Source organism: Carcharodon carcharias, chromosome 7, assembly GCF_017639515.1.
Source record: "Carcharodon carcharias isolate sCarCar2 chromosome 7, sCarCar2.pri, whole genome shotgun sequence".
Lineage (NCBI taxonomy): Eukaryota > Metazoa > Chordata > Chondrichthyes > Lamniformes > Lamnidae > Carcharodon > Carcharodon carcharias.
Genome location: NC_054473.1, coordinates 188,905,832 through 188,918,692, shown reverse-complemented (window position 1 = coordinate 188,918,692; position 12,861 = coordinate 188,905,832). Strand labels below are relative to the sequence as shown.

At 44.7% G+C, this 12,861-nt stretch overlaps 1 protein-coding gene across 1 annotated transcript in view; it reads right to left on the bottom strand.

The window, feature by feature from the left end:
* pepd (peptidase D) overlaps positions 1-12,861 on the bottom strand; it is a 237,520-nt gene that overhangs the window by 131,869 nt on the left and 92,790 nt on the right. The gene's annotated exons all lie outside the window — the stretch shown is intronic.

Genomic DNA, 12,861 nt, shown 5'->3' with positions numbered 1-12,861 from the left:
GGCTGCTTTGTCCTGGATGGTGTCAAGCTTGAGTGTTGTTGGAGCTGCACTCATCCAGGCAAGTGGAGAGTATTCCATCACATTCCCGAGTTGTGCCTTGTAGATGGTGGACAGGCTTTGGGGAGTCAGCAGATGAGTTATTCGTTACAGGATTCCCAGCCTCTGACCTGCTCTTGTAGCCACAGTATTTATATGGCTAGTCCAGTTCAGTTTCTGGTCAGTGGTAAACCCCAGGATGTTGATGATAGGGGATTCAGCAATGGTAAGGCAGTTGTATGTCAAGGGGCGATACTTAGACTCTCTCCTGTTGGAGATGGTCATTGCCTGACACTCATGTGGCACGAATGCCACTTGCCATTTATCAGCCTAAGTCTGAATGATGTCCAGGTATGGCTGCATGGGGCACAGACTGCTTCAGTATCTGAAGAGTCGTGAATGGTGCTGAACATTGTGCAAACATCAGTGAACATCCCTACTTCTGACCTTATGATGGAAGGAAGGTCATTGATGAAGCAGCTGAAGATGGTTGGGCCGAGGACACTACCCTGAGGAACTCCTGCAGTGATGTCCTGTGACCGAAATGACTGACCTCCAACAATCACAACCACCTTGCTGTATGTTAAGTATGACTCCAACCTGTGCAGTTTCCCCCAATTCCTGCTGATTTAAATTTTGCTAGTGCTCCTTGATGTCACGCTCAGTCAGATGCTGCCTTGATGGCAAAGGGAACATAGAACTTAGGAGCAGCAGTAGGCCATTTGGCCCTTTGAGCCTACCACACCATTTGATAGGATCATGGCTGATCCACCATACCCCTTTGTCTATCAAAAATCTATCTAACCCAGCCTTCACTCTCTCCTCAGTCACTCTCACCTCGAGTTCAGCTCTTCTGTCCGTGGTTGGACCAAGGCTGTAATGAGGTCAGGAGCTGGCGGAACCCAAACTGGGTGCCAGTGAGCAGGTTATTGCTAACCAAGTGCCACTTGATAGCATTGTCGACAACAATTTCCATTATTTTACTGATGATGGAGAGTAGACTGATGGGGCAGTAATTGGCCAGGTTGGATTTGTCCTGCTTTTTGTGTACAGGACAAACCTGGGCATTTTCCACATAGCCGGGTAGATGCCAGTGTTGCAGCTGTACTGGAACAGCTTGGCTAGGGGTGCAGCAAGTTCTGGGGCACATGTCTTCAGTACTATTGCTGGAATATTGTCAGGGCCCAAAGCTTTTGCAATATCCAGTGTCTTCAGCCATTTTTTGATATCATGTGGAATGAATCAAGATGGATCATCCACTCGGCACTTCTGGCTGAAGATTGTAGCAAATGCTTCAGTCTTATCTTTTGCACTGATGTGCTGGGCTCCTCCAACATGGAGGATGGGGATATTTGTGCAGCCTCTGCCTCCTCCTGAGAGTTGTTTAATTGTCCACCACAATTCACAACTGGGTGTGGCAGGACACTAGAACTTAGATCTGATCCGAAGATTATGGGATCGCTTAGCTCTGTCTATCGGTTGCTGCTTACACTGTTTCGCACACAAGTAGTCCTGTGTTAGCTTCACCAGGTTGACACCTCATTGTTAGGTATGCCTGATGCTGCACCTGGCATGCCCTCCTACACTCTTCATTGAACCAGGGGTGAATCCCCAGCTTGATGGTAATGGTAGAATGGGGGATATGCCAGGCCATGAGGTTACAGATTGTGTTTGAGTACAATTCTGCTGCTGCTGATGGTCCACAGCGCCTCATGGATGCCTAGTTTTGAATTGCTAGATCTGTTCAAAATCTATTCCATTTAGCACGGTAACAGTGCCGCACAACACGATGGAGGGTGTCCTCAATGTGAAGACGGGACCTTGTCTCCACAAGGACTGCGCAGTGCTCACTCCTATCGACACATCTGTGGCAAGCAGATTGGTAAGGATGGGTCAAGTATGTTTTTCCTTATTGGTTCCCTCACCACCTGCCGCAGACCCAGTGTAGCAGCTATGTCCTTTAGGACTTGGCCAGCTCGGTCTGTGTTGGTGATACCGAGCCACTCTTGGTGATGGACATTGAAGTCCTTCACCCAGAGTCCATTCTATGCCATTGCCACCCTCAGTGCTTCCACTCAGTGGTGCTCAACATGGAGGGAGTATTGATTAATCAACTAGCAGCGGGCAGTATGTGGTAATCAGCAGCAGGTTTCCTTGTCCATGTTTGACCTGGTGCCATGAGATTTTGTGGGATGTGGAGTCAATGTTGAGGGCAACTCCCCCTTTACTGTATACCACTGTGCCACCACCGCTGGTGGGTTTGACCTGTAGGTGAGACAGAACATACCAGGGATGGTGATGGTGGGGGCTGGAACATTGAGTATAGTATGATTCCGTGAGGATGACTATGTCAGGCTGCTGTTTAGCTAGTCTATGAGACAACTCTCCCTATTTTGGCACAAGCCCCCAGAAGTTAATAAGGAGGACTTTCAGGTTGACAGGGCTGAGTTTGCCGTAGTAGTTTCCAGTGCCTAGGTCGATGCTGGGTGGCCCATCGGTTTTATTCCTTTGATTTTTCTTTAGTGGTTGAGTGGCTTGCTAGATCATTTCAGAGGGCATTTAGAAGTCAACCACATTGCTGTGGGTCTGGAGTCACATGTAGGCCAGACCAGATAAGGAAGGCAGATTCCCTTCCCTAAGGGGTTTTTATGACAATTGATCTTAGTTTCATCATGACCATCATGATGAAAGCTAGTCTCGATAAAACTATCAATTCCAGGTTTATTAATTCATTGAATTTTATTCAATTTGAATTCCACCAGCCAGAGCCTCTGGATTACTAGCCCAGTGATCTAACCACTTCACTACCATCTCCCCGTGTCGTTACACTGAGGTACAGCTATGGTAGTCAAGTAGAAGGATCAGCTACACACCCTCAAAGTTAAGAACACTCTTGGGACCATCGGAAGTCTGTTCGCTTTAACAGCAACCCATGAATGTTGAATGAATGCTGAAACATTCCCCTGCACTCCCCTTTCAGTATTCTGAGGGACCATTCCCTCTGGGGCATCCTACTCCCCTCCTCAGTTACACCTAACACCCTCTCCCTTCCCTATAGCGCCATTCCATGCAAGCATAGGAGATGCAGTACCTGTCCTTTCATCTCCTCCCTTCTCACTGTCCAAGTCCCAAGGACTCCTTCCAAGTGAAACAGTGATTTACTTGTAGTTCTTTTAATTGCAGTATCGCTGCTCACAATCCAGTTCCCTCTACACTGGAGACACCAAATGCAGACTGGGGACTGCCTTGTGGAACACCTCTGTTCAGTCTGCAACCACGACGCTGAGCTTTCAGCTGCTTGTCATTTTAATTCTCCAGCTTGCTCCATACGCCGACCTCTCTGTCCTCAGCTTGCTGCAATGTTCCAGTGAAGCTCAACGCAAACTCAACAATTGAGCTCAACAACATTTAGACCGTAACCTCTGCTTCCATCTTGTTCTGTGCTTTTTTTTTTTCTTATTCTTGTTTTGCCTGGTTGGTCTTTATCTTGTTTCTTTCTTTATCCCTTGATGTTGCATTCAGATGTTTTTTGTGTAGCCATTCATGCCTCATTTGAACACAACCTTTGTTTCTCTACTATATCCATCACCACTTTTCTTTGGCTATTGCATCATGAAACCTTTGGTTATTTAGTCTCCTCTGGCCTTCACCCCAGCACAGACCTTCTCCTTTGTTGTTCTTTCCCCTCCCTCCTTTCCGCTGGCTTGAAAACTCTTACAATTCCACCTTTATTCCGTTCCGATGAAAGGTCATCGAGCTGAAACATTAACTCTGTCTCTCTCCACAGATGCTGCCTGACCTGTTGAGTTTTTCCAACATTTTTCGTTCAACGGGATAAGAATGGATCCGGATCAGGTAAACTGGAATCAAAGTTTGGAAGGCAAGACTGTAATTAAACAATGGGCTACCTTTAAAGAAGGTACATTCCCACAAAGGATTACGAAAGAGTCAGAAACTAAAAAGAAAAAGTGTGCTTATGACAGATGTCAGGTGGAAAATAGAACCAAGAGCCAAATATTGAAGGTTCGGGGGGGAATTTAAAAAGCAAATGAGAGAAGCAAAGAGAGAACATGAGAAGAGACTGGCAGCTAACATAAAGGAGAATCCAATAGGCACTGAAGATTCTGCGCAGGTCATGGTGAAAGAGGAAGTAGTTGAGACACTTGAAGAGTTTAAAATTGATAAGGAGGTAATGGATAGATAGTGCTTAAAAGTTGATAAGGCATCAGGACCATGTGAAATGCATCCAAGGATACTGAGGGGAGAGTGGGGATTGTGGAGGCACTGGCCATAATTTTCCAATTTTACTTAGGCTCAGGGGTGAGCCCAGAGGACTGGAGAATTGGAAGTGTTACACCCTTGTTCAAAAAAGGGTGCAAAGCAACGGCAGGCCAATCAGTTTAACCTCGGTGGTGGGGAAAATTCTAGAAACAATAATTCTGGACAAAATTAATAGTCACTTGTGAAAAAGCGGATCAATTAAGGAATGTCAGCATGGATTTAAGGACAAATCATGTTTAACTAACTTATGTTTTTGATGAGGCAACAGAGAGGGCTGATGAGGGTAATGCTACCGTTGATAAGGTGCACACGGACTTCTAAAAGGCTTTTGATAAAGTGCCACATATCAGACTTTTCAGCAAAGTTAGAGTTCATGGAATAAAAGGTTGCAAAATTGACTGAGTGAAAGGGGACAGAGTAGCAGTCAATGATTGTTTTCCGGGTTGGAGTAAGGTTTATTGTGGGGTTCCCCAGGGGTCGGTGTTAGGACCCCTGCTCTTCCTGATATATATATTAATGACCTAAACCTTGGTTGAAGGGGCAGTTTCAAAACTTGCAGACAATATAAACTTGGAAGCAACATGAACTGTGAGGAGGATAGCGTAGAGCTTCAAAAGGACATAGGCAGGTTGGTGGAATGGGCAGATAAGTAGCAGATGAAATTTAATGCAGAAAAGCATCGGCATAGAATTATGAGCTAAAATCCAGAAATGAGGTTTGAACCCACAACCTCCTGACACAGGCTACCTTGAGCTATGCAAGAAGGTGCAACGGTGCCTTATTAAAATTCTTCCTCAGGGAGTTACAAAAAAAATCCCATGGCCACTGTTGCGAAAAAGGGCAGGGGAACTTTTCTTGGCATTCCAGCCAGTATTCATCACTTAACTGGTGTCAATAAAACAGATGATCCAGTCATTTATCTCATTTCTGTTGGGGGGGATCTTGCTGTGCGCAAACACGCTATCATAATTCCCACATCACAGCAGTGACTAAACTTCAAAAGAACTTAATTGCTTGCAGTGTGTTTTGGGACATCCAGAGGCAGTGAAAGTTGCCAGAGAAATACAAGTCTTTTTTTCTACTTATATATCCTATAAAGATTAAGTTCCTAATAATTGTATCTTTTCTAAACTCACTAAATTTGCTATCTATTTTATAGTTCCGATTGTGACTCAGGGGCTCTTTGCTATAAAAGGTCTGGGAACTCTGGTTCGGGGGAACTCAGCGCACTTTTCAACTTTACGGTTGCGATTCCCAAATCAATCAGTAGTTGCTTTAATGGTGTCAGATGGATTATGGACTATCAAGGGCCTAGTGGTTACTCAATCAAAGAATGCACCATGCTGCCAAAGCAACTTAGTCCCACATCAACAAAATGGTTCATTTCTCACAATAAATCAGTGCACACAGTATTCACCAGTTCAGTGCCTGCTTGCAAGGTGCACCAATAAAATATTTATACTTGACTATAATGCATCAATAGGAGGCCCTTTACTCCATTCCTCAGTCCATACTGGTAATGCCTGACAGTGATAGACCTCTGTAAGGATCATTATAAAAAGAGGACTTTCTATACTGTTAGGTTGAAATATGTCTTGCTCAAAAGATGTTGAAAGCAAGTAACAATTTTGTACTTATCAAAAGCTGGGGAAAGGAATACCATCCATTATTCCAGCACCATCAAACACTCCCAGGACAGGTACAGCACAGGTTAAATATACAGCAGCACTGAGGGAGTGCTGCACTGTTGGAGATGCCATTTTTCATATGGGATGTTAAACTGAGGCACCATCTAACCTCCCAGGTGAACGTAAAAGATCCTACTGCTACTGTTCAATGAGAGGTTCTCCCACCAGTCCATCGATCTTTAAAGGTAGCAGGACTGGCTGATAAGGTAGTTAAGGCAGCATGTGGCATACTTTCATTAGCTTGAAATGCATACAGCACTAGTTGGACCAAGGTTTGAGTACTGTGTACTCACCACATTACAGAAAAATGTGACTGCTGGAAAGGGTGCAGGGGAGATTTAAGAGAATGTTGCCAGGACTGAAAAATTAGAGGAAAGGTAGGATAGGCTGGGGTTGTTTTCTTTGGAACAGAGGAGGCTAAGGGTGACAATTGAGAAGTTTAAAATTATGAGGGTCTTAAATAGGGATGGCCTATTTACCTTAGTACAGGTGGCAAAAACCAGGGCACACAGATTTAAAAGTAATCGGGAGGAGGATTAGAGAGGAGATGAAGGATCATTTTTTCACCCAGAAGATTGTGGATCAGGAACTCTGCCTGAAAGCGTGGTAGAGACAGAAACTGTCACCACATTTAAAAAATATTTGGATGTCTACACAAAGAGCTGTGACCTGCAGGGCTACGGACCTAGTGCAGGAAGGTAAGATTAAGCTCCATAGCTCTTTGTCAAACAGCATGGACATGATGGGCCAAATAGTCTCCTTCTGTGTTGTAAACTTTCTATGATTTCAGTGTCCTGGCCAACATTTATCCCTCAACCAACATCACTAAAATAGATGAACTGGCTAATCATTAACATGCTGCACAACAGTTATCATTTCATACAATATGGCACGTGAAGCTATTGGGGTTGTTTAAGAGAAGTGGTAAGGCATTGTAGAAATGCTAATCCTGTTTCCTTTTATTTTCAGAAGTCATGGGTTTTTAATTTTCATTTCTTCATTGAAAGAGTGCTCTTCCATCTAGAGTCTGTGTGTCTAACAGGGTCCAATGGAAGAGCTGGAGTAAAGAGCCTGTTGCCCAGCCAACCATAGAGGCAATGCCAGCAATGCCTCAACACACACCCACACTGTGTGAAACATTCAGACAGCTACTGACAAGGAGCCCTGAGTCAGCCTGTCTACAGATCCTTACCACACAGCTTTAAAAATAATGCCACACAAGCTCCTTTTTACACACAAGACACATCCTATCCCCTTAATTGTTTAAACTGAACTTAACAATAATTTTGAGTCATGACAGATGAGAATCTAACACCAGAGAACTCAATACAGCGAGGAAGTCTGTTCGGGTTGATGCTAAAGGGTCCATTGGAGGGAGATCTGGGAGGTAACTGATGGCCAACACCACAGACATCTTAGCTAATTGCTCAGCTCATTACTGTTTGTGGGAATCTTGTTTAAAAAGTAGTTGCTATACTTGCCTACAGAATAGTGGCTGCTCATAAAATTATTCAACATGAAATGTTTTGGAAGATTATTCAGTAGGGTAAAGGTCATTTACTAACTGTACAGGATCACTTTATTCAGATAAGGGTTACTCATGGTGTAACTGCATAGACACTGTTTATTCAGTCGAGTAAGGATCACTCACTGGAATTGTACAGTCACCGTTTGTTCAGCAGGGTAAGAGTTACTCAACATAAATTATATACAGGCTGTTTATTCAGCAGGATAAAGGTTTAAAAATTCTCAAGAATACTAATTATTCTTGCTAAGCTGAAGTCACAGAGTCTAACCCTCCCACGATCCACAAACCAATCAAATGGAGAATAACAATTCAGTAGACTAATTTCAAATGAATTCTAAGTCAGTAATGAGGGGCTGTCAATCTTCCTTTAAAAGATCCTGACCCTGGCAGCCATAATAATGACTGATGTTCGATTAATTATGGTGGCTTTAGCTCAGTATGGTTAATGCATTCAATTAATTCTGTTTGCCTGTCAACAAAATTCTTGCTTTGACTCTAATAGGGTCACAGGGTTCAAATATCAAACATTGCAGCTCACATCTAAAACACTGAAATATCTCGGTGAGCTCCTTGGAACAGGTTGTGATACCTCGACAAACACTCCAAGGCAATAAGTGAAATCAAACAGGCCAACACTCAGCTGGAATATTGCAATCAAGTCTGGGCACCATACCTTCAGGACTGAGGTCAAGATGCTGAAGAGGGTGCAGACAAAATTTACCAGCATAGTACCAGGGATGCAGGACTTCAGTTATGTGAAGAGACTGCAGAAGCTGAGTGTCCTCCTAGGAGGAGAGAAGGTTTAAAGGGGAGACTTACGACACATGGTTTTGGTGGAGTCAATAAGGAGAAATTGCTTCAGTGGCAAGAAGGTCAGTAACCAGAGAACAGAGATTAAAAAGGTAAATAAATAGAGAAACCACAGGAAATGTTCAGCAGGTCAGGCAGCATCTGTGGAGAGAGAAAGAGTTAATATTTCACGTTGATGAGCTTTCACCATGAGTTCAGATGAAAGGTCATGACCTGAAACGTTAATTCTGTTTCTCTTTCCACGGATGCATTTTTTGTTTTTATTACAGATTTCTAGCATTTGCAAGATTTGTTAATGTTACACATTAAAGGTAATTGGCAAAAGTACCCGAGGTGACATAAGGAAACTTAACTAAATGCAGTGAGTTGTTGTGATCTGCAATTTTAAAAAATTCTTTCACGGGATGTGAACATCGCTGGCTGGGCCAGCATTTATTGTCCATCCCTAGTTGCCCTTGAGAAAATGGTGGTGAACAGCCTTCTTGAACCGCTGCAGTCCATGTGGTGCAGGAAGGGAGTTCCAGGATTTTGACCCAGCGACAGTGAAGGAACAGCGATATATTTCCAAGTCAGGATGGTGAGTGACTTGGAGGGGAACTTCCAGGTGGTGGTGTTCCCATCTATCTGTCCTTCTAAATGGTAGTGGTCCTGGGTTTGGAAGGTGCTGTCTAAGGAGGCTGTCTGAAAGAGCGGGAGAAGCAGTTTCAACAGTAACTTGCAAAAGAGAATTGCAGCCTAATTAGAGAGCATCCCAAGATCAGGAAGGGTGCTATAAATTTGCAATTCCTGTCTTCCTTTTGCTGACGCAGACTCCCTAGGCTGAAAAGGGAACTGAATGAATATCAGTAGAGGCACGAGTAACACAAAGTGCTGTCTCAGGGGGACAATGTTAATTCAATTCCCTTGTGACTAACATTTCAGAGTTACTTCCTTCCAATTATATCCGCACTCAACAATTAAATGAGAATTCAACAGAGCTGAAAAGCTGCAAACAAGAGAGTTGATCAGCAGGACGACAGGCTTTGTAAACTAGCTGTGGTGGGAGTGGAACCAATTTCTATAAACGGAACACAAGAACTATATCCCTGTAATCCACTCTCACATTGCAGGACTCAGCAGGCTGGCTTCATCTCTCAGTCAGTTACAAGAACTTGTATTTGCCTCTGGTTTAGTGATATTGGTTGAAGGATAAACATTGGTCAGGAGAGTCCCTTGCTCTTCTTCAAAACAAAGCCATGAGATCTTTTACATCCTCCTAATGAATCCAAAACACGGCACACCCGGCAGTGCAGCACCCATTCAGTACCACACAAAGAGCCAGTCTAAACCTGGGGGCTCAAGGTGCTAGAGTGGGTCTTGAACTCTGACTTAGGGACAGTGCTGCTGTAAACCACAGCTGACACCACTCATAGATACCCAGGTCTCAGGGTTTAACATTTTCAACGCTGCACTCAAGCATCAGTCCCAGGAACCAGTCTGCACTGGACTTAAAAATAAAGTTCCTCCCTGGCCAAGGTCATACATGAAGGATGCCCCTGGGGTGAGGCACCTGTGGAATTGAAGGCTGACAAAAGCCACTGTCTTCAGGACAGAAAACATCTAATTTTCCCTATGCTCCTAATCATGTATCTTATGAATCCCGTTACTGGCTGTTAAAGCAGCCAATAAACATTCATTGCATTGCTCCACAGCCAGACGTGCAATATGAAACAGAGCAGCCATCCCATTAATGGTAAGGCAATCAGCATTTCATAGAGGGGGAAGCCTGTCTCTATGAAGGCATCTGTGCCTGTGATCCTACTTGCACTGGCTTTTAATTAACAAATAACTCATCAGTAATCAAGTCACGTCTGGTTTTAACATTAGTAACAAAGAAAAACCCAACAATGTAAGGAAATTATAAATCATAATTGAACTGTAGCACTCACATAATCAGACACACACAACCCAAGAAATACTAAACAGGCTATGGGTACCCACATGGGCCCCAGTTATGCCCGTCTTTTTGTGGGCTATGTGGAACGTTCCTTGATCCAGTCCTACTCAGGCCCTGTCCCACTGCTACTTTTCCAGTATATTGACGACTGTCTCAGTGTCACCTCGTGCACTTGTCTGGACCTGGAAAAATTCATCAATTTTGCTTCCAATTTCCCCTCCTCTCTCACCTTCACATGGTCTGTTTCCAACATGTCTCTGTCTCCATTTCTGGTGATAGACTGCCTAGCAATATTTATTACAAGCCCCACCGGCTCCCGGTTACCTCGACTACAACTCCTCACACCCTGCTACCTGTAAGGGCTCCATCCTATTCTCCCAGCTCCTCCGCCTCCGTCACATCTGTTCTGATGACCCTCCTCACCATCTAAGGCCCCAAATACTCCTTCCAGGTGAAGCAGCGCTACACTTGCACCTCTTTCAATTTGGTCTACTGCATTCGCTGCTCCCAATGTGGTCTCCTCTACACTGGGGAGACCAAACGCAGATTGGGTGATCGCTTTGCAGAACATCTTCGTTCAGTCTGCAGACCTCTCACAGGTGGGTTTGTCGCACTCTTTGGAGTGGTTTGTCCTGTACTGGTCCTCACCTGCACCTAGCTCTCACCTATGGTTCCAAACAGTTGTTAGCATATGACAGCAGCAGTTAGACGGATCCAGGAGAAATGCTAAGAACAGAACATGGATCTCCAAACCACATTTGTTGACCTGGCCAAGGCCTTTGACAGGTAATGGAGAAATTCACTGCCTTGAGGAATTCATCACAATGGTTTGACAGCATGCTCAAGCATGTCCTGGATAATGGTGAGTCCTCTGATCCATTCCCAGTCACTAACGGAGTTAAACAGGGCTGTGGGCTTGTGCCAACCCTCTTCAGCATGTTTTTCTCTGCCATGCTCTTCGATGTCTTCCATGATGGTGATCCTAGCATTGAAATCAGATAGCGCATGAATGAGAAGCTGCTCAATCTGAGTTGGCTCCAGGCAAAGACTAAGGTCTCCAAGGAGATACTTTGAGATTTCCTGTTTGCTGGTGTCTGTGCTCTAGCTGCCAGTTCAGAGCTAGAGATGCAATGTACCATGGACTTCTTCTCCGATGCACACAACAACTTCTGTCTTACGATCAGCACAAAGAAAACTGAAGTAATGAACAAGCCTGCTCCAGGAAAGCCGCCATCTCAAGCTCAGGGTTTCAGTCCATGACCAGAACCTGTCAGCACTGGATAAGTACACTTATCTTGGCCGCACACTCTCTCTCGAGATGTCTATATTGACGATGAGGCATGCAGGGATTGTGAAAGCAAGTGTAGCCATCAGCAGATTTCAAATATCAGTTGGAAACAAGGGGGAGTAAGTCTGCCTACCAAACTGAAAGTCTGTAGAGCAATAGTCCCTCCCACCCTGCTCTACATGTGAGACTTGGACTGTGTACCAGTGTTGTGCCAAAAAACAACCACTTTCACTTGAGCTGCCTTTGGAAGTTTCTGAAAATCAGATGGCAGGACAAAATCCACTGAGGTGCTCATTCGGGCTGGTATGCCAAACATCCACAACGTATTGAGACAGTTAGGACTGAGTTGGGTTGGTCATGTAAATCCTCTATGGGGAGTTTGAGTCTGGGATGTGCTCTCATGGCAGTCAAAGGAAGCGCTACAAGGACACTCTGAAGGTTTTGATATTGACTTTGCACCCTGGGACAAGCTCACCCAGGATCCACGCACCTGGTGCAGCCAAAATAAAAAATGGTGCATCCTCCTTCGAAAGCAAGTGCACATCAGAGGCAGAGAGAAGGAATGAGGAGTCAGCAATTCGCCCAAAACTCAGCTGACTGCAGCGTCCTGTCTTACTTGCAGCAGTAACCTTCCAGATGCAGGTTAACCTTAGGAGTTACCGACGTCCCCAGCAAACCCCTACAAAACACCCAGATGATGAACCTTCACCTCAAAGGATGAACAAGGGAGGAGATTATCACATCCAATCACCACAAGCCACAAAATGGCTCAAGTCGGTGCCTGTTAAGAGCAACCCTGAGGTTATTAAAAACCTTTCAGAATGTCCTATTGAATTCATTTTGGAATATAACCACTGTCATGTGTAGGTAAACACAGCAGCAAATTTAGCAACAACAGGATCACACAAACAGCAATAAGATAAATAACCAGAAGCGTATTGGTTGAACGATCAATAATGAACAGGATATCGGCAGAGCTCCTCTGCTCTTCCTTGAATAGTTGTGCAGAAAGTGTCACGTTCAACTCAACAGGTGGGGAGGTCTGGTTTAAGTCTCATCTGAAAGACGGCACATTCTGTCAATGCAGCATTCCCCATGTGCTGTAGTGCCAGTGTTAGGCTAAGCTGCTGTGGAACTTGAAGGCACAACCTCCTGACTCGGGGCACCCAGTGCTACCCCACTGAGCCACAGCTGACATATTAGGGGAAAACTTCAGAGGCAGGGGAACGCTGGCTGTTGCAGCCTGAATGGCAGGAGGAATGAGCAGGAAACCCAGGCGGGGGCAGGATTAGGT